Genomic DNA, 23,437 nt, shown 5'->3' with positions numbered 1-23,437 from the left:
GCTTGTGTCTCTTTGAGGTAATTTTGTCTCCTTCAGATTATTTTGTGTCTCTTGGGTTGAATTTTGAGTATTTTTTGTCATTTTGTGTCTCTTTGTGGTCATTTTGTGTCGCTTTTCTTTCTTGTGATTGTTTTGTGTCTATTTGAGATAATTTTGTAACTCCTTTTGGTTGTTTTGTGTCTCTTTGGGGTAATTTTGTGGGGTTTTTTGTCATTTGTATCTCCTTGGTTCTGTTGCTTTGAGGTAGTTTAATGTCTGTTTTAGTTATTTTGTGTCCCTTTGTGGTCACTTAGGAAAATTTGTATCTTTTAGGTAATTTTGTGTGTCTTTGTAGTCATTGTGTGTTTCCTTGTGTTTTTTTGTGTCTCTTCTCTAATTTTTTTGGTATTTGTTTTGTGTTTCTTTAGAGTCATTTTGTGTCTTCTTGAGGTTGTTTTTTTTTTTATCTCTTTTAGGAAAACGGTTGTCTCTTTTAGGTAATTTTGTGTCTCTTTGCAGTCATTATGTGTCTCCTTTGTTTTGTGTCTCTTTATAGCCATTTTGTGCCTCCTTGTGGTTGTTTTGTGTCTCTTTGTAGTTGTTTTGTGTTACTTTGTGGTTATTTTGTGTCTCTTCTGAATATTTTTTTTTCTTTTTGGTAATTGTTTCGTGTCTCTTTATAGTCATTATCCTTATGATTGTTTTATGTCTTTTGCAGTTCCTTTGCATGTTCTTGTGGTCTTTTTGTATCTTTTATGGTTATTTTGTGTCACTTCCCAAGTGTCTTAATTTGAGTACCATTTTGCCAAAGAAGGCTTGGGGGCCCCCAGATACTTTGGGCCCCTGGGCTTTTGCCCGGTTGACCTGTTCGGTAATCCATCCACGTATGAGGAGGCAACACTTCTCTTAATAACTCGTTGGGTTGCAGCATTCTGAAAAATGAATAAGTGTTTACTATTTGAATAAACAAAACTCCATCCGAGCAATTTAGCAACTGCCTGAAACAGCAAAATGAGACCAAACTGTTGAATAACACACAAGATCATAACTGCTGAAATGCTGCTTTGGCCCTCACATGTTTTGTGCATGAGACATGAGGGACTTCTGATTTTTCTGTTTTATGAGGCTATTATGAGGAATGGAAAAAGCTTCCTGAATTAGGCCTGTGGTCCCACTGGCTCACACAATACATTTCAGAGTGAAAAAACACCTTCGCTCAAAGCAAACACAGCAATTACTGTAGTGTTTCAGCAGGATGGGCCTCGCTGTGTTCCAGCACGATAGGATTGCTGTTTGTTGCTAAAAATGCTATTACGTTCTGTGCTCAGGTAATTTAACTTTAAGTGCTAAGCTCAGGTTTGGTGTGCTATATGATATGATACATGAGCTCGGTAGTCTGGCTGGTTTTTGGAGGTTATTGGACTTTCAGCTCTGATGATACACCGTTCTTATTGTACTCTTAGATATGCAGCACTTGGAGATTGAAACCGAGAGCTCCTCTGCAGTTAGCAAGTCTCACAATCTACCAGCTTTGCAACTTTTTAATAACATTTCCTACTCTGCAAGATGTGCAGTATTGGATAATGTACCACAAGCTTTATCCATAAGAGGATGATTAAAACCTGCTGCCAGGAGCTGATAGCATTAGGCAGCCACCACTATGATAAACGACCTTCACATCTATCAACGTTATTGTCAAAAAAGGGGGGAAAATATTTAGTGATGATGTGATTAGCAAGACTGAGGGGGGAGAAGGAGACAATGTGGGAGGACATCAGAGGGCTTCATTAGCATCATTAGCAGAGATCGCCCTCGAAGGTCATTTTTTGAACGTTCTATCTACAATTCAGAATAGCCAGATTTGTTCGTGTTGACCTTCCCTTCATCACATTCACACCACTAAGTCTTATTGATCTGAAATGTTGAAGAGTGCAACGTCTCGCACAAAGTACTGACAGCTTAACGTGCTTCGCTGGTGATCCTCTCGTCACAAACTGCAGGCACTTCACACGAAAATACCAGATTGGGTTTCTAATAAGGAACAAGCCGTGCTAAGACCTTTGGTGTTACATTTCTATTTCAGATAACTGTTTATTACAGCACAACTGCGATGAAGGCCATCTGCCATTGAAAGAAATTATCAAAACGCAGGTATTTTAAAAATAGAAAAGAAAAGCATCAAAGCTGGTGTGACTGCTGTTTTGTGCATATTGTTAATAATAGCTGATGAGATCAAACACAGTATGACATACAGTATATCCTCATATAGATAACACTATAAAGAGTTTAATATAGCATCTTTCCCCCCTAACTTTCCAGAACAGGAAATCCAACTTTAACTTGTACTTTTTGCAGCGAGTAGCAATCCATCCTGTTTATCCTGTGCAGGATTGCAGGAGGATGGAGCTTATCCCAGCTCATGCCCATCTTCAGCGGGAGGCTGGGTACACCCTGGACAAATTGCTGGTGTATCACAGGGCTGACACATATATTAGGCCTTTTCCACTACAGGAAGTTAACAACCCCTAACTTAAGGTGTAGACATCGTCACGGGTTCTGCTTTTGCCTCCACTGTACTCCCCCCTCCAGGCGAAGAGTTCCTGGCTTTAAATTCCAACACTGCTTATGAGCTGGTTCTCCAAATTCATTCAGGCACTCTCTGGTATAAAACATTACAAACAACTCAATTAATAATGTAGGATGCTTTTTATATAGGTGATATTCTGACTCAGCAGAACTGATGTTTTTCACTGAAATGTTGAATGAGATTTGTGTATTTAAACTTTAGTTGCAAAACATGGAGGGGGTGGGTTTAAAATTTTAACTTCAACTCAACTTGACTTGACTTTCTAGGTTTGCTGGTATTTTCAAAACTATGCAACACAAGATTAATGAAAATTAAACATAGATGAACCTATTGAATCCAAAATCATCTGCAGTGCACTTTGTTCAACTCTGAGTGGGATGTGGGAGAAATTAAGTAAGGCGAAAGAAAGACTAGGCACTCAACTTGCTCATTCTTGTACCCTTATAATAATATAAAATACTATTACTACTACTACTACTACTACTTATAATAATAATAATAATAACAATGACTAGTTTTATTGTCATTATTATTATTATTATTTATTTTTTCTTAATTTTACTCACTTACTTACCTTTTCTTTTACTATATTTGTTCATGATTATGTATGTAGGTGTCTCCATCAATATGTATTGTCCATTGTTTGGATTGTGTTAATGTTTCAACTTATTCAATTATATTGATATTGTCTTCTTCTTTTGTTATTCTTAGGAGCAAGTGAATGATCTTTGTAAAATAATTGATACTGCTGCTTTTGGCTTTTGGTGTCTGAAACAATAATAATAATTAAAAAAACAAAAAAAAAAGTAAAATTTCCAGTTTTGTACTATTTCTTCCACCTAAAAGCTGAGTGACACAACAAAATGCATCACTATTTTTCTCATGCGTAGATCAAGCAGATTTTTTGGATGGTAAGAGAGTAGGACCTGCAGCTGTGGTGTGTCCTTCAGGGCAACTGGTGTGTCCCAAGGGATGCACTGCAGCTGGTATGGTGCAGGTTTAACACTTTCTGACTCTCTACTCTAACACAATAAACTCTATTTTAATGTTTCCATCCTTGTTTTTCCTGCAACAAGTCACCTTTTGCAAGATTTCTGAATGAAACTTCTCCTTGAGGGAGATTTAAAATACCAAAAAGACCAGAGAAAGGTATGAAAAGGTATATGGGGTCACTTTTTAAATGTTGTCAGACACCTTTCTAAAAATTTGAGCCTGTAAGTTGCAAAAACAAGCTCTTTGAGTGGATGTTAGGGTGCACAGTTACCCATAGGGCTCACGATGCAACCTGCTTTGTCACTGCACCTTGGGCTGCAGCTATCTTTCCTATTGTTGGACAAATATCAAAAATTGTTGTTTCCATGAGTTACTTAGACACAAAAACATGGAAAAAAGGGGCAGATTGAAAATACATAAGTTTGGGCTGTGTGTGGGCTTACTGGGGGCTTAAGTCCCAAGCCTCTAGGGACAAAACAATGTTTAAATATACAGTATATAAAAAAATTATAATATTACTCATTTCACCACCATCATCAACAACAAGGTTAAAACAGAGGTTTTCCATGCATGCTCTGATGATGGCACACATCAGTGTAGAGTAGATCAGTAGTGTGGTGTACTAAATATATCTGCATTTTGTAAATCCTCAAGTCACAAATCTGATAGCTGTACAATCGTAAGCGAGCTGTGCTGAGGGAGACGGAGGAAGAGTGGAGCTGATAACCGGAGAAGCCCACAAGCAGGTAAGAGACCCCTCTTTGCTGAGGTAGAGGGCATAAGCAAAGGAGTGGCACCAATGACTGGAGGAGAAGTGTCAAAAGGAGATAAGATGTTTGCTGGTTTTTAATTGAAAAGACTGATCTTCTCCTGTCGCTGCTTGACTGATAACCTAGGGCTGTCTTGACTTATTGGTGACATACTGTCTCATACTTTAATGAGTCACATATTCTGCTTACTGATTAAGAGGCGACTCCATTCATTATTTGTCAGTGTCCATTGACGCGGGGTTCTGCATTAATGTTGCAGTGACATATCGTCGAACGTCCCCCAAAATGCACCATGAGAAAAAATAGAAATTAGAAATAATACTACAAACAATAATAACAACATAAAGAACATGTAGGCGTACAAACTGAGGAAAACAATTAAGCATGATAATAATGACGTTAATTTTGTTAATGAGTAGGTGCTCAGTGACATTTTCTGTATTGGCACGGTGTTCAGGTATTTAATAAAAAAGTTTTAAACACTAGTACTGTATCAAAGTTTCAAATACTGATATCATGTACCACTAGTGTTTAAATACAATGTTCTGGTTTGTCAAATATAGTTGAAAAATATGCAGAATCTAGAACTTTATGGCTTCTTGCACATTTTAGGATATGGTAAGCTGTGAGTAAATTAAGAAAAGGCTTAGAATCTGAGTATGTTGTGTGTTCACACAAGAGAGGTGACAAAAATACGCATATTGAAAACGTCCGAATGCAAACTCAAAAACACTTTATGTTTTGTTGTTTTGATCGTTTTTTTCTTCTGTTGATCGACACTATCATCCCACAGTGCAATACATTATGGAGATGGATTCAAATACATCGTGGATAATGCTGAGATGCCTACTTAAAAATTACATTTTTGTAAGAATGTTTGACTTTGATTTTGTTATTTTTCATTGGCAGTGACTTTTCAAAGTCACTGCTTGATGCCAGTTGGCGCTGTTGCTGCCTCATTTATATGGTGGCCCTGAGAGCTCAACACACCAAAAATTAAGAAAAATAAGTCAAATCCATTTGTAGCACCTTTGACAAACACAAAATTGTTAAATAATACAGGAAGCGACAATAACACAGCACAAGGCTGAAAGGATGAAACCAAAGCAGCAACAGCAAAGGAGTAAGGACAGAGACAAATAGACAGGCCATTAGCTATTCAGTTAACCAAACACCCTTACCAATTTAACAACACATATTCAGCATTTAGAAAACCTTCACAAACTTAACAACACACAAAGACATCAATTTGGCCACACACGACAACATCAACTTGACGTCAATATATTCATAAATGAGTAAGCTAAAACTAACAGCTGTGAAAGTTGCGACACAATGTCACAGACACGGGAGAAGTGGTTTGATGTCAATACATTAAAAAATGAGCAAGCTATTGAAAGTACAACAGATAAGTGTGCATATGTGAGGCAACAGGCTGCTGGTAATGATGTTAAGCGATTTTCTGAGGACTCTTTTCCACTTCAACACAGCAGTGAAAGTTGTGACAGGATGTCACAGAGGCGTGAGAAGTGGTTTCATGTCAACATATTCATAAATAAGCAATTTAAATCACAACCTTAAATGTGTGTATTTAAGGCATTTGGGTCACTGACAATGATGCTAAGAAATTTACAAAGGGTTTGTTTTTTAAGGTTGCAACAGGATGTCACAGATGTGAGAACTGGTTTGATGTCAATATATCCATACATAAGCAAGATAATGAAATACCTTGAGATGTGCAAATTTAAGGAAAGATGACACTGATAATGATGTTAAGGGGATTTTATGAGGGCTCTTTCTGAGGGGGGTTGTCGAGCTTGGCTCTGCTGAGCTGGCTTTGTGTTATTGCACTATAAGTTTATACCTCAGAACTGGTCTGATGTCAATATATCAATAAATAAGCAATATTATACCTCGTCTCATAACTTGTTGTTGTATCTGTTTTATGTATCTTGTTTGCACCTTAAATTCACTCGTTTGTATTGCAACTGCAAGTTCTCGGTGTACTGTAGTGCAGTGTATATAGACGGATGATGATAAAGTCTGTCTTATCTCTACTTTTGGTAAAAATGTCAGAAGGTTTGTTTAATCCAACTGTGACGTGTAGTGTGAGCTTTGTCTGGCGATAATGCAGTTTGCAACTTCAGTTTTATTTCGAGAAATGTGTGAAGGCAATGGAGGAATCAACAAAAGAACTTTTGATGTTCTAAGTTTGTAAATAAAAAAGTTCATATGCTAAATCAATAAGCTACATTGTGCACTGTTAAATTAAACCCTTGTGATTAAACACCCTTATTTCTTACTTGTTTCTTTTATACTGTTTGAAATGAAGCCTTGTTTACTGTTATTGCTGCCTCTGTGTTCAAGTAATGAGCAAACAAAGTATTATTATTATATATTGCCATCTTACTTTGACAAAGAAGCAGTGGGGAGAAAAAACGGGTTACACCAGCTGATGGGAGTGCGCAGTCAGGCTGTGGCTGTCTGTTGTCGTGTAAACACTGTTTTTTTTTAAATGTCACTTTAATTGTTATACACAGAAGCTGATGTGATATAGATGCTATCATGATGCATAACTCCCTTCTACAGAGCCAACTGAGGCTATTATGGAGTCCCTTTTAGTTGTTTGTATGTGTGTGGGTGTGTGTACCGTATCGACGTACCTGTGTTTGCATTTCTTTTTTGCTTTACTTATTCTTCATATTCGGCATTATCCTCACAATACCTTGCAGGCATATGGCAGTTACGCAGACAACCAATGTAAAGCAAGGTGCTCCTTAGAGGAGTAAATTTGAAAAACTGCGTCTTTATCTTGGGAGACCAGACAAGCAATATTTCACCACGGTCCTACACAGCAAGCTCAGCTGCATTCGCATCGAGACTCTCTCCCTATAAACAGAGCTAGTTCACAGTAATGGCTTCCTGAGGGACCGATAGGAAACAGACCCTACAGAGGTAGATAGTCCTCTTCTCACAAGTCCCATCGTCTTGTAAATTTGCAGCAGTCTCAACGGGGTGATAAAACAGATGCACAATTTACAAGCTGTGGGACAGCAACAACACATGTTTGACTTATTACAGACAGCGCAAAATTGAAACAGGAGTTGTGTTTTTTTGCAAAAGATCCCTGTCTACCTCCAGCATCATTCATATCTGGCAATTGTGCTTTATTGTTTGAGAAAAAAAAACACAGAAAAAAGTAAAGCAAGTCTAAATGACAAGATAGTATTGATCTCAGAGCTGTGCTGGTTATAAATAGGGCTGAAAATGTAAATGGTGTCCTTAAGGGTGGCGCTGAAGGAAAGGCAGTTGGGTCATTAAGATTTTTCAAGATTTTTCCTCCTTCAGAGCATAAATGTGCTTATCAAACTTCACAGTAAACCTAATTGAAGACGCTACAGAGAAAACCAGCGCCACTGCCATACTCCATCCAACAAGTTGCAGCGAGCGATAACAGCTGAGAGAGACAAGCTTCCAATTCTTTCTCGATGCAATCTCTCTTTTTTTAATTAAACAAATTTAATTTTTAAGAAAAGGGGGCTCGTGGCAGATCATTAAAAAAAGAAACACCATAACAAAACACAGTTTAATTAACCCAGATGTTGAAAAACAGCGGTGCTTAGAGCTAAATGCTAATGACAATGTGCCAACTTGCTCACGATGAAATTATTACAAACTGTTTGTCCTTCCAAATTAAAACACGTCACACAACTCTTCTGCAGTAAACACACCGCTTTATTCACTATTTTTTTTCTGTACTCTTGCCATCAGGGGGGTTGGGGTTCATCATATAGCGAGGCGTAGTAAATGGACCTATACATCAAATTATGATGCTCTTGGTAATGCTCTTGCATCTGTTTTGGACACTCAGGGATGGCATGTCAGGTTACACTCATACATTTTTACAAGAAATGTACAGCTTCTGCTAGTTTAACCCAAACAGTCTTTTATAAAAAAAAAATAAAAAGGGTTGACTTTGTTTTTTAGGTTTACTTTCTTAGGTTTGGGCAACAAAAGTACTAGGTTAGGTTTGGAAAAAGATACCATAGTTTGGCTTAAAATAAGTACGCTTCTTTCTTACATATCATAATATCACGTGATTTACATCCCCACCGTAGTATGATAGATATACTGACACACTACAGTACGTTGTTTTTTTTTTTTTCTTTTAAAGATAATTTTTCTGAGCTTTTGTGCCTTTAATTGGTTAGGAAAGGTCAAGTGTGAAAAGGGGAGAAAGACAGGGGTCGACATGCAGCAAAGTGCCGTGGCTGGAATTGAGCCCACGGCCGCTGCAGCAAGGACACAGCCTCTGTACATGGGGCACCTGCTCTATCGACCGAGCCACGGGCCACCCCTACAGTACGTTGTTTTTAGAATTAGTTTTCTAAGTTTTACATAGGACACAAACAGGGGTCTCCCAGGTGAAAGTCCAGAGTTTGTTTGGCCTATCTCATACAAACTGTCTCGCTTTTTATCCTGAGGTGGCTGCTCAGTGTCAAAAAATGAGGCTGCCCAGTGTGTCTCATTTGTGCTAAAGGGTGCCTCGGTGCATCAGTATCTGACACCAAGGGCCACTGCCCAAGAGGCAGTATTTGACAAACTGGGAGTGAAACTGGCTTGATGGTTGCAGTCTTAGTTTAGTGTGATACTAACCATTGCTAATTGGCACAAAACATACTGATGGAAAATGTGAAGTATTTGGTCATATGCCAATAGGACAATTTTGACCTACATCACCTGCAAAACATAAATATACCTGTACCAAACTTTTGGCAATCCATCCACTGTTGTTAAGATATTCATCCCAGTTCCCAGAAGAAAGTATTGGCAGTGTACATTTCTGCAAACCACAGACACCTGACATTTGTGTGTGTCATACATATCATGACAACATTGCTGTGATGTATTAAATGAGCTGACTTTGCAGCACCAAGCTGCAGACCACAGTTTGAGACCAACAAAAAACAAAATCAGTTGTTTTTGCTTTTTTATCAGCAGCTTTTGAGTTAACAAACGTGGGTGGTTTTTAGCAGCCTGTCAATGTGTTTTCTGTTAATATAGTGCCATGAACACTGGCTATTTCTTAATTTGACATTTGTAGTCAGGGTAGTGGCAGGAGGTTTTTGTTTCTTTTTTACTTCAACATTGCTGCCACTCCAGCCAGGGTCGTGTCATGGAAAGGGATTGGTTTTTAAACCAAACATCTTTGAATTTCCTTCCAGATTATTGTCACCAAAAGTAGTTGTTTTTTATGGAGCCATTGTGGTGTTCTCTGCTGGGATATTGCCACAAAAAGAGGTTGCTTTTTATTGAGACATAGCTGCTTTTCCAGGCAGGACAGTGGCACAAGAAGCTTGTTTTTTAACTGAGCTATTACAGTGTCTTATACATAGTTGCACAAACAGTCAGGACAATGCTACAAAAAGTGGTTAATGTTTTCCGAGCACATTGCTGCATTTTCTGCTGGGATAGTGCCACAAATAGCGGTTGCTTTTAACTGAACAATAACTGAATTTCCTGCCAGGATAATACTACAAAAATCAGTTTATTTTTTTTCCAAGCCACTGCAATGTTTCCTGCTGGGATTGTGCAACCAAAACCAGATATTTTAAGCCAGGACATGTTTTCCAAACCAAAACTAAATGTTTTTTTTGCCTAAATCTCACCACACAACTGCAGCATTGTCAAAATGTCAAGCTTCAATGTATCCGCTACATAATGACAAACAATTACATCCATAGTTACATAGAGATACAATGCAAACATGTATTTTTGAGACACTTTAGGATGGACCAACGAGTCACACTGACCGACTGACCAACACTGTCATCCCTAGAGAAACACTGCCAGCGTGTGGCCAAAAACAGATAAAAAAACAGATGCTGTCCTAGGTGTTTAGGGATGAGTGACACAAAGGGTGCCTTTTCTGTTGTGAACATATGCTGTACTCCACTGTATTACATCGTACTGAGTGTTATTATTCTGCACATGGAATTCCATCAAGTCTTCTCATTTAGAGACTCCTTTGTTGACTCAGGGGGGATTGATTATTAGTTGCTCAATGGAAAGAACCAGACTAGCTCCAGCACTTCAGCATGCACTTGATGTCTGATTGTATTGACACTCTGATGCCGAGATGAGCTGACTGATTTGAAGTCAGAGTTGCTCCGTCAATTGTCAGTGTTGCTTCGTGTCTGGGAGAGTGTTAGAGATTAAGTGGTCTGTGGGCCTTATCCTGGTGCTGTTGTTTAGTGTCTTTTGAGCCCATACTGGGAGGGACACCATATGGTGAGGGGACACTTCAATGAATCCATAAGTAAATCGATCACAAAAGTCTTGCTCACTGCAAGAGGCTGATGGGTGAGACAGTAATGTGTGCATGTGGATGGAAAGAGACGTGCACTCTTTACTGGTGCAGCACGGCACCTTTGCATTGCCTCCAGTATGTGACGTTCAATATAATTTAACAAGACTTCATCAGTGTCACAAATGATTAATGCAAACCTAAGGGGACAGATACACTTCTGTAGACTGACTGTATTTTAAGTAGAGCCCTACGAATCCCATAAAATCCTCCATCACTCCGGCTTTTACATATTATGCATGTGACGATATTTAAAGTCTGCGAGGGTTCAGTGCTTGGGGCATAAAACAGACATTGGAATTGAGCTGTAGAATTCTGATAGCAGCAGCTCTCTTCAATCAGACACATTTTGAGCCCATGTGATTTTTGTTTAAAAGCCCTGGCTGGATTACAAAACCCACATCAAATAAACTGACCATTTAAAGGTCTAGTGTGTAGGATTTAGGGGGAAAATTGGCAGAAATGCAATATAACATAATTAGTATGTTTACTTTGGTGTAAAATCGCCTTAAAATAAAAACTGTTGTGTTTTTGTTGCCTTCGAATTAGCTGTTTGTATCCACATAGGGAGCAGGTCCTCCACTACGGAGATTGGCATGTTGCACCGCCATGGTTGTGCAGTAGCCCAGACCAAGCTAACCAAACACTGACTCTAGACGGGGACATCCAGGGTTTTTAGTGGATTTTTTCTGTATGTTACTGTAGTAAGCACTGCCTCTGTAATGAGAGCCTTGGGAAATCACAGACTTTTTTATATGAAACTGCTTTTTTTCTGCTTTTTTTTCAGTGTTTATACACAAAAAAATAAACAGAAAAATGAAGAGTTTCACGTCAGTTGTGAGTGTATTTTGAAAAAGACTGCATGAAGTGAGCATAAACTGTACATTGTCTGTGTAGACAGAAGTATATTTTGAAAAGACACAATGCATTTAACAAGCATCAATGCCCGTGAACGTCAACAACAGATGCAAGAGGGTACCGAATGCATCATATTTGGACCTGATACAAATACAAAACAGCTGTATTTGATTTATTTGTTTAAATGACCAAGTGCATTTGTTTTAGAGTGGAGGAGACTTCTGCAGACAATCATGCAGCTCCTAATAAAAACTACCTGAACTTATAGATTAGTAGGTGGTAGGCTAGCTATTTGGCTCCCGGTAAAAACCTCCTGAACAACGAACATCAAAGGAATTCCAATAGGGAGAAGTTTCAGCTGGTTACAATCTGCAATCTTAACTGCTGGATGTCACTTAATACCCCTAAGTCTTACTTTTCTTTTCCTTTCACAGCACTAATAATGAGATTCAAAATCACCCTTGCTTTCATTCAGTACACTTACAATTGTTTCCTCTACAACAGCCATGAAGAGAGGGCAACTACATCCTGACACAAGCGCAATAAATGCAATGTGGCAAATAAAATGTTTTAATCTTTTTAAGAAGCAGCCTGAATAACAGAACAAACCTGGCCTCCCTTGGCTTGTTTAGAGAAACATCACTGCTGACTAATATCCAGGTGGGCGACTATTTAGGCTGAAGCTGGGTCATCTTGTGCAATTTGTGCCGTAGACTGTTGTAGTCCCACTGATGTCCCTTTCACCGCCCTGCCTCTTCTCTCTACCTTTTACTTTTTGCAAAACAAGTACAATGTGAGCTCTTGATGACAGCATAGGGATGGAGGTTTGTTGCCTACAAGCCATAAACCTTGTCTGTGCTCACCTCAGCATATCACAGGTACAAATGGACCATTACACTAATGGAGCCAAACAGACAAAACACACGTTCAGCTGCCATCTTTACTAAACTCACAGGGAGCCAATTACAGCAAATCCCTCTTGAACAATGCAGTACAGTGTCTCATTCGGAGCAGTTTTGCAGACGTAGACTGAAAAGATCAGACCATAATTAACATGTGCGCACAGTTACAATAACCTACATCCTCAAACCTGTCAAAACAAAAGCTAGTTGTTGTTTAAGATTTATGCATGTGGAACAGATTGTACCTTTAGGGACTGTTTGAGAACTGTTCCAGATGTGAGAACACCTGAGAAATAATAGTTAGAAGCATTTGGGACCCTCTGACTCTCTTTGGATTTTTTATTTTTATTTTATTTTTTTACATTTAAAGGTCCCGTGTGTAAGATTTAGGGGGATTTTGTGGCATCTAGCAGTGAGGATTGTAGATTGTGACCAGCTGAAAGTTGTTCAGGTAAGAATTTCTTCAGTGTTCATTGTTCAGGTGGTTTTTACCAGAAGCCGAATTATCTGCAGCAGTCTCTGTCTCTCCAGAACAAATGTACCCATTGATATGAACTGGCAAAAACACTGAATAAAGCAGTTTCTCGTTTCTTGTTTTCAGTGCCAAAGTTTCCTTTCAATGATAAAATGTACTGTAACTGTTCTAGATCCATACTTTTCTGAACAAAGTTTAACTGAATAAGGAATATGTTTGCATTGATATGTTTATATTTAACATATAATTGCCTATGCACACTGAGGTTTTTTTTTTTCAGATGGGCTCCTTAAATCTGTCATCTGGAAAAACAAACAAAAATAAAACTGTTATACTAAGAAACTTTGCACATTGAATCTGATGTGTTTTATTGTTTTATTCGTTGTGAGAATCGGCAATACAAGACAAAAATAAAAGACACATGTCCTCTCTTGCTTTCCTCCCTGTCTGTCACCACTTTGTCCCCATGTCTTGAATTTGGCACCACGGCTTCATGAAGAGACTGAGGTGCCATTCTTCTCTTTCTCCACATTTTCGCCCTCCTTGTCAACATCATCCACCTGGATATTAATATTTGACCAGATGAAAGTGATCTATCTTAGTAATGAGAGGATGTCATGTGCTCTGTTCTGCTCTCTTGCTGCTGATGTGTCCCACCCCTAGGTTTTCTTCATTGATATCTAGTCAAACAACTCTCTCTAGGCTTTTGATGGATGCGTAAAATGAAGAAAATCAAACCTGTTCCAAAAACTTTGAAGATTAATGAAAGTTTTTGACTCAGTGTGCAAACAACATTCACACAACATGAGGTCATTTTTATTTTTTAGACGTGCAACGGTTTCAGATGAAAAGAAAATGGACTCAGTGTGCAAAGGCCTTAGGGGTCATAAAAAAGGAAGATTACCCCTGGTATTAACATTCATTTCGGTGATCTGAACAGTAGTGGACAGCCAAGGCACATAGCCGTTCACACCTGTGCCACATACGTACATCTCTAGCTGACCACTTGCCTTTAGATTTTGTTTCTGCTTACCTCACTTATGCTTGAAGGTCAAAGAACCTGAGCACAGTTATTATGTCCACATGCTTGCCACCTACTTTTTAAACATGTTAGGAGTTACCCTAGAAGGTGAAAGGCCCTTCAAGCAGTTAATATGTCAACACTCTTGCGAGTCACATTAGCGGTTGTGTCAGCACTGCAGGAGATAACGCTGTCAGCAGAATTCAACACAAGGGGCAAACAATGGACAGTCATGCAACACTAAATCCAACTCATTGTAAAAAGGGAAAAAATAAACCACCACATAAAGTATCTTGTATCGTACCTTACCGCTAATCTGTGGTCTCACTCTAATGTCCGATATTTTTGCGGGTCCTTGAATGCAGCGCAGAAGGCAGACTTGTGAAGTGGATAATTGATCTGTTGATACATTCACAGCTGATCAGATCGATAGATGAGAGGAGGTATTGGCAGATTTTCGTAAGCGAAAGACAGTTTTAGGCTCTACAGAATGAACGATTTAGTTTGACTTTAATGCACCTGACATTCTTCCATGCGTCTGTGCCTCTACTGCCCTATAACCAGTGATGTTTTAGTACTGCTCCAAATAAACAGTCCAGCTCCACTGAGACTATGGCGGGACAAATTATTAATAACCAAGACTATGGCAGCCCGCCATAGTCTATAACAACCCCTGCCCCCAACCTCCCAGACACAAAATAAAACTCACCCAAACTGTCTTGGTTACTCTTGCTAGTAATGTAGTTAGTAAATCCACTGTTCCAACAATCACCAGCTCCCGTTTGGTCCAAATAAATCCTGAATTCACCAAGTTAGATGTGAAAAAACATGCTGTTATTCCCCATGGTCTCTCTCTGCCTGCTAGCCAGGCCACCGGCTGTTTACAGTTCTATTATTTATCCCTCCACCACTTGGTGTCACAGTGTCTTTCAACTCAGCTGCCTGAGACTGAGCTCTGGTTGTTTGTGGTGTGCACTACATACAATTAGTTTAATAGAGAAAGGAGCGCCTGTATTATGACGGTGTTGAAAAACATACTTTCGGGATTTCTAAATACTCTGGTATACCCTTACACTGTGATCCTGCTAAAGCCTAGTTCACACTACAAAAGACATGTGGTCAATTGTGTCCAAGACCACCTTGGCAAGGGTTTTGAGTGATTGGAACATATTGCATCCAAAACACACACTAAATACATATGTTAAATAGCACGTTAAAAAAGGCTCTAAGTCATGAATTTGATAGATATACTGACACATTTTGATGTGAGCCTAAATGTTCTAAATGTAATCTTGGAGAGTTGCCATGTAACTAAATGATATTTGTAATGTTTCATTTTGATTTGACATAAATTTGTTCCATAAATATCATTCTATGTGGGAAGTTTTTCTTTCTTTATTTTTTGTTATTATAACATTTTCTGGTTGCTGATGTACCTGATTTGAACTTGTGGTTTTGAGCAAACTGTTGTATAACAGCACCATTACAACCCTGCTAGGAGCCATGTAGTACTAACATCCCTGTTATGTTGGGTTGAACTACAGGGCTGCTCTGACAGTGTGTCCCAGGCTGTTCCTGGCAGGGAGTGTGAAACGAGGTCTGAGGCTCGAACATTGGCACTGCTGAAATACATGTGGACACAATAACTGTGATGCTACAGTCAGTTTTGGCTGTGGGTGGTAAATTTGTCTACTTTTCTGGCCACTTGGGTGGAACATCCATTATTTAGGAGACACATGCCTCTGTAAACTCTATTTTGCCGGTGAAGTAGTTCAAGTGAAAAGTGGTGAATTATGGCATTTAGGAGACACTGTGGCCTGTACTGTACATTGTAATCTAGTTGTCTGACTGTGTGAGAGAGGAAGAGGAAGCAAAAGGTCTCTCCAGGGGGGAGCAGAGAGAAAGATGCAAGGCAAAGATAACAAGGGAGGTCATTTTAAGTAAAACATTTTACTCCTTCCATCATTCACTGTGAATTAACATCCAAAAGTCTACATATGGATCATAAAAAAATACTTTTTAGAAGCCTTTTCCTTCACTATCAAAGTAATGGTGACAGTTGTCTGCGCATACATGTGTACATTGCCAACAGAAACCGCTAAAAAACACACAAGAGGATACATGTGCCTGACTGTCGCTGACATTTCAAATTTGATGAGCTTTTACTGGGTCTTGCTCCTCTGATGGCTTTAATTTTTTCAGTCATCATACTGGTTCCCAAAGAGGCCAATATTAAAGTGTTAGGATGTTTTCATTTATGAGATTAACACAATTCCATTTTCACCCAAAAGGCAAATTTCACACTTAGCTGATCAAATTTTTAAAAAGTAGAAGGAAGCAGCTCCTCACTGTGGAAAACTGTTTAAAGAGTTCTGCTTATAGCTGAGGTAGGCAGTTTTATTTTGACGTCATTGGGCAAAAATCCCTAATAAACTTCGAGCAGATTGTAATTCAAGTGAACAGAGAGATTACTAAATTTCTGCACCTTCTGGCTCTGTTTTCAGGCTTTAGAAAATCTAGTCTGTGACAAGAGACTTTGTCCAATCACAGGTCATTTCAGAAAGAGCGCGTTCCTTTTGACTGTTCGACTAATGCAGATGTGCGTGCACGTCCCTTCTGTAATTCATTGCTGGACAATCTTGCAGAGATAGCTGCTATTCCAGCATTGGCAACAACTGACGTCACTGGAAAGCAACCCAAAAAGGAGGACAGATTTATCAAAAATAGAGTCTAAAAGAGAGCCTGCAATAAATTCTATAAAATATTTGTAAAAATCAGTGAAGCATTTTAGAAATGGAGAGAAAATGTTATTATTAATTCATAGCCTAATGGTTTAGCCTGCAGCTATCCGGAACCAAAAGCTCACGGCTGCGGCTTCAAATGTACGCTTGTGTAGCTAACGTAAGCTAGAGTCTCGTACCACCAAGTGTCCTCTATCTCACTCCCCGCTCAGCAGACCACCTCGCTGGGAGGAGAGCAGGCAGCAGCTCCAGAGACAGGCCCTAACTCTACAGCCACAGCAACCCGAGTCCTGCCGACCCCAGCTCCAGGGGACAGCCCCGACTCCCCAGCGATTGGCAAACTTTCTGTTGATGCCTTTACAAAAGTTTTTATTTATTTTCATTTAACCTTTATTAAACCAGGTTGATTCCACTGAGATTAAGAATCTCTTTTTCAAGGGAGACCTGGCCAAGAGAGTCAGCAGTGAAAACACAAAGTTGCAAACAGGAACACAAAGGGAGACAAGATGCAATTCACAAGCACTACCATTTGCATTAAAAGAGAACTATCCATGAGTCAAAAGAGAACTTTCTGGTAGTCAGTTGTACAACCAGCCAGGCTAAAAATAAGTCAGACCTGGTGCTGGGACGATTGCACTGACCATATCCAAGCTGCTACAGCCGACAGACCGTCTGTTTTCCTAGCTGCTCTTGCTCTCCTCCCTGGGAAGAAGTCCACAGTAGCTGAAACTAAGGCAAAACGGAGGTAGGGCAGCTATCTGGCTAATTCTTGTCTCATTTATGGTCTGATGTATGTACACAGATTTTACCCTTTGAAACTTGGATCGACATCAGTTTTGAGCTGCGTTCAGATGCTTTTCACAAGTGATTTAAACCTTTTGACTCCAAAGCAAATTGGTTTGATTTCTTTCAAAAACATGGGGGGAGAAGGCAATGAGCAAATTAACAGGAAATGTCCCATAAATTGCAAGAAATTAGTTAAAGGTGACAAATGACCTGAAAATTACTTATTTTATTGGAGTATTTAAAAAAAATTCCAGAAAACTTTATTTATGGTGAGTATAATTCTATATTAAAATTATGCTACGGAAAAAAATGTAGGATACATATTTCTTTTAATTTTTCTAATTATTTTTTTTTTCTTTTGCCCTTTTTCTGGTAATTTTCTTGTACCGTTTGACTAATATCTGGCTAATTTCTGGGCCATGTCTTGCTAAGTTGCTGATTGCCTCCTCTCCATGTTTTGGAAAAACAAAATAAAGAAAGAAAGAAATAAAGAAAAAATAAAATAAACCAATTTGCTCAGGTTTCAAAGGGTTTAGTGGTATTTATCTAAATTTTTATGCCTTTTTTGAGCAGGAAAGAAACACTGAACTTTTTTGTCCCTTACTTGGGATGAGCGTGTTTCATTTGTTTTTTTAATCTGAGCTTCCTGTCTTTTTGGAAACTCCCAAATGGGGAAAAGATATATTTTATTGGTAGTTAAAAGTTATAAAGCCTTGGATTTCCACTCAATCTTTGGCCTTCAGTGACACCCCTCTTCACCTTGCGAGGTTTCAATCAGTTTAACTTATTATATTCTGTGACTTCACATCACTGAAACAGTGTCAGATCCTGCTGTTTCCCCTTGAGGTTTTAGGGGTCAGAGAGGCGGTGGAGCGTCCCCTCTGATCCAGGGAGGCGGCTCACCGTGGGGATCTGACAGACTGACCTGCCTGGCAGCTATGATAGATACACTGGGACTGGTCTGACCTCTCTGGCTGACATCCACGAGCTCAGTGCTGGCCCCGGTCATCATCTCTGGGATGAAGTGCCTGTTTGGGAATGGGAATGGCCCATTTCTACTGGACTCCTGAATCACTCCTTTGTTTGCCAGAAAACAGTGTTTGCTATGAGGATTTCAAGGTAATATAGTGTCCACAGGCCACAGAGAAGCAATATGTCCTTTCCAATTCTGTGCTTCCCAGGGTCAAATGACCAATAACCAACTGGAAAAAAGAATCAAAATATACACCTGAAAGAGATAAGTCCAGACCCTGAGTAAAACCCGTTGGGAAAACAGAGCACCAGAAACCGTTGAAGCGTGACTTTCTGCCCATAAATGTCACTGAACCCTCTTTTCACGTGTGTAATTTAAGATTCTTCCTCCTGTTGAAAGTCAATCAGATGTGGCTCTGGGGATGGCGACGTCAGTCTTTCAGTCGGTTAGTCCACCACTTTGGCCCAGACTAAAGTTCTCAACAGTTATTTGTTGAACTGAAAGTAAACTGTTTCCTATGACCTTTGGTGATTCCAGAGGTTAATATTTTTACTGACAGAGTTGAAATTTAATAAAACTGTCAGATGGATTGCCAAGAAATTTAGCATAGACATTGTCCCCATCAGGATGTATTTGAATTTATTTGGTGATCTCCTGACTCTTCATGTAGTGCCACTATCAGGTCAAATTTTTATTTGATCCAGTACTTTGGTTTATGACCAAATACCAGCATAAGTTATGACATTTTGGACAGCCCTCAATTGCACTTTTTTAGTGCAAACTAGCAACACACTAAGCTCTGATCAAGTTTCAAGATACTGATTGTCATATGCACAACAACAGCAGAAAAGCAGCCACTGGCAATCATGATCTTAGATCTAGGGCTCCGTTCAACATTGCTCATAGTAGTAAAAAAACTGCAATCTAAAACACATTTAAGTAGTATTAGTAGTAGTAGTAAATGTATATGCATAAGAAGAGATGAAAACTGGTGAAAAACCAGCAACTAAGAGTACGAAAAGGTAAAGTGACGGTATAACTTGAGAAAATTTTAACTGCTTTACTTTGTCAGCCGTTTCAGAAGGGAAACTGAAGACATTATCTCCAAGTCACCAGACTCCAAACTCATTTTAGAACAAAAGAGTTACTGGTTCTCAAGTGACGCCACCCATAGGCATTACATGTGGACGTGTCGGTGCCATCTGGCCGACCCTTGGCATATAAAAACAACGCCACCAGTTCTGTCCAAGCACGTTCTCATCTGATGCTGTCCAGCCGCATTCTGGTTGCACACGGTAGGTGGCTTTGGGCATCACGCTCATAAACCAAAAGCACGGACAGAGTGGACATATTTGATGAATGCGGAGTGAAAACGGGCTGAATTATGCGTAACTTTAAGCATTAACAACATTCAAACAGGTGAGTTACATAAAGATTCCCCCTGTATGTTTGTTTTTTGTATCAAGCTGTGAACATGTTTATTCCTGCTGCAAAGTTGGGCATTTTACACGGGGGTCCGTGGGGACTCACCCTTGGAACCAGCCTTAAGTGGTCACTAGAGAAACTGCAGGTTTTGGCACTATCATTTTTCAGCAACAGAGTTTCCAACTCTGTGATGCCTAAGTGCAGCTTCACAGTCAACAGCAGATCCAACATCTAAACATGTAAAGAGTTTAGGGGTCATTTCAGATTCTGACCCGCATCAGCGTCTGTGTTACACAAATACTCCAAAGGGTCGACTCTTCCTGACCCGTAATGATGCAACATGAACTAAGTCATGCCTCCAAACAGGCAGACTCGATTCTTCTAATGCATTATTCATTTATGAGCTCACTGAAAAACTCTCGATAGTCTTCAGTTGAATCATAACTCTGTGGATAGATTTCTAACTAAACCAAAAAATAAAAAAATAAATAAAACAGTGAACATGTCAAGCCAGTTTTGGCTAGGCTCCACTGGCTTCTACTCAAAGCTCTAAAGCTCATTTCATATTTCAGTTTCTTTTTTATGCCCCATCATGCATCTCACTTCAGATCATCTCTGCCATATACTGGAAATATCGACCGCTCTCTGAGGAAAACTGGGAATGTGGGTTTCATGAAATATGCTTTTAAACCATAAAATACTTTATGTGTAACTTGTATTTCCATATTCTTCTCTATTTCCCATTTAATTGACTTGATTAATTTGAATTTAATTACATAGCATAGGCTTCAACCTCATTAAATATAGTTTTTAAATAATATTACTACATTCGCTGTCTTGTATTCAGCCACTCATTATATGTATGTACAGTTTGTGCTCAGAGGGCTGAGCTGAACTGAATGCATGGATTATTCTCTATAAATAAAATGTATTATTACTGTAATTACTGCGATTAAATTATAGCTCCGCTTTCATCTTTGCAGATAGAATTTGCTCCTTCCTCGTCTGTCTGTTTCCTCCCTCCTCCTCTTTGTCTTTGTCCCCTTGACAACCACTTTCTGCTCTGTAGGACAAAGTGAACATGATTGAAGAGTCAACAGTGGCTTTCTCCTGCGTGTATTCAGGCATACTGAACACCCACCGGTCAGTCAAATGCTTTGTCGGCAGTGGACTCCCACCTGCTGTCACTGCAAGAAACACTTGAAAAATATTAAAGGAAATGATACACATAGACTGCCAGACACCTAAAAAACACTCCTCCCACCACAGGAACCCAAAGACCCTGAAGATATTATAGTCTGTTTGCCGCACATCTCATCTCACACATGCACAATCTAAAAGTATTGATTTAGTCAGTCAGTCAATAAAAGACATTCAGTTCTTCTGCCCTTATTCACTTGGTGGTCAGCAAAAGAAACTGTTGCTCTGCTGAAAACTACAATCTGATAGGACTGGTGTGTCTGGAAGTAAACAGTGTAAAGAAATATATAAAAATCCACATTTACAGAATCAGAAACTGCTTGTCTGTTGGGTCAATATGTGATGTAGAGCACGGTCTGTATTTTTCTCTTTGAATAATATTTCAGATTGCCGAACTTCTACTGCCATTATTCCTTAGTATTACAAGCATTACACCATTATTCATGTTCTATTTATGGTGGCACACTTGCTCTCCAAATCCAAATTCAGCAGCTTGGTCAGCAGCCCTGTGCTTCAAAATATGATGCAACAGGTACCCCGCTTGTGTGAGTTTTTTTCGTGTGAAATTCCGCTCATTTCATGCTACAGATAAAAATAAACTTGGGTCTTCACGAGAAAGAGGTTTTTGCCCAAGCATCAACCTCTGAGGCTGAGAAATAAAGCCAGTGCTTAAATGCCAAAACCTGCAGTTCCTCTAATGACCACTAGATGCTCACTATAAGAGCGAATCAAACCCCAGAGACCTCCATGATAAAATACCCAACTCCACTGCAGAAATAAACATTTTTATACCCTGGTACAAAAACCAGCTTTGTTCTTCATAAGTAATTTCCCCATTCATGACAACTGTACGTTATGTTCAGGCTTAGAGTTGCGCATAGCTAAAGGTTCGGCTGCTATGAGTAACAGGCTGTCTGTAGATACTGTCCCCGGCTGCTCAGTCAGATCCACACTTCGCTTCTCAACAGCTTCACTCTTTTGTCCAATTTATTCACTTATGGCTCCAGAAATTTGGGGTAAAGACAGCGGAAATGTGCAAACTCAAGGTTTCAAAACAGGAGTCAACAAATCAGTGGTTGACATCTCAGTAGCTTCATCTATTATTTTATACAGTCAATGCCCAGAGGAAGGGGCAATTCAAAATAAGATTTCTTCTTTGTACAGCCTATGCTTTGGATATAACTGAGCTCAATTTTGTATCAATATGAGATTTTTACAATTCTGTCACACTTCCTGTCACACAAATTCCAGAGAAATACTCCTCCTCTTGTCTCAGTCCGATCCCAATTTAAGATCTTAAAATGCTGTTTTTACTCAGTAATAAAAATAAATAATTATTAAATAATCCTCTCTTAAGATATCAGTAAGATAAAAAAATAACGTGATTAACTTATAAATGAGCCTGCACAATTTCAGAAATTTGTCTCAGGCTCAGCTGTGTATCTGAGCTACTCCCAGAGTTGCGAAACCTCTGATAAGCCTATGAGCACAGCAAAAACAATTCGGTTGATTTATTCTTTTGCTCCTTTTTTCTCATAAAAGGGGATTTAGAAAAAAACACATTTGAATTTAATCTTCTCTAAATAAGAAGCTGATTTATCACTGACGAGACAAGACAAGACTATTGTGAGCAGCAAAAATTTCGCCACCAAAACAACCTAAGATTTAGGCAACAAAGCTACTTGGTTATGTTTAAAAAAAACCAATCATGGTTTGGGTTAAATAATGATGCTTGTTGCAGTAACTTAACAAGTATGTCACGTACTGTATGCATGTAACTATGTTATGTAGTTGAAAAAGCCCAAGTTGAATTTAGGTTTCATGAACATCATTCTCCTGGGTGAAAGTGTGTGTGCTTTCCATTGAACCTCTATGTTCGACATTGATCCTTTATTTGCTTTTAGCTGTTTTGTGGCAGTGAGTAAGAAAAAAATCACCACACTACACAACAAAAAACAGCCTTTACTAAACTTGTTCTCTTTTGCTGCATTTAAGCGTACTAAACTACAAAAATCTCGACATAATTATATCTATGTCTAAGTAACACAAAAAACATTTTTGTTGAGGTGAGGCTGAGTTATTTTCAGGATTTTACTTTTGACTCTCTAGTCCTCTGACCACTCAAAGCGCTTTTGAGTTTATCTTGCCTAAGGATACGTCGACATGCGGACTGGAGGAGCCAGGGATCAAACCACCGATCTTCCAATTAGTGAACGACCCGCTCTACCTCCTGAGCTGCCCCAAGTTTAGTAAAAAAGTTTGAACGTGGTTTTGCTTTCATTATTGTTAAAAAACAGTATTTAAATCCACATGGTCTGTTCATTTGAATACTTATCACATTACAGTTATTTTTGTACAGC

General features: G+C 39.1%; 1 long non-coding RNA gene across 2 annotated transcripts in view; it reads right to left on the bottom strand.

The window, feature by feature from the left end:
- Positions 1–23,437, bottom strand: part of LOC148188566 (uncharacterized) — a 154,013-nt gene that overhangs the window by 41,913 nt on the left and 88,663 nt on the right. Inside the window, exon 3 of one of the 2 annotated variants that reach the window (XR_015777708.1) lies at positions 13,330–13,491. The exons of the other annotated variant lie outside the window; for it this stretch is intronic. This is a non-coding gene — a long non-coding RNA (uncharacterized LOC148188566). Of the gene's footprint in view, positions 1–13,329; positions 13,492–23,437 lie in introns of those variants that run through there. 2 annotated transcript variants of the gene reach the window in all.

The sequence above is a fragment of the Plectropomus leopardus genome, chromosome 10 (assembly GCF_026936395.1).
Source record: "Plectropomus leopardus strain MGB_pleo_1.0 chromosome 10, ASM2693639v1, whole genome shotgun sequence".
Classification (NCBI taxonomy): domain Eukaryota; kingdom Metazoa; phylum Chordata; class Actinopteri; order Perciformes; family Serranidae; genus Plectropomus; species Plectropomus leopardus.
The sequence above is the reverse complement of the archived record's forward strand: the minus strand, read 5'-3'. Positions and strand labels throughout refer to the sequence as shown.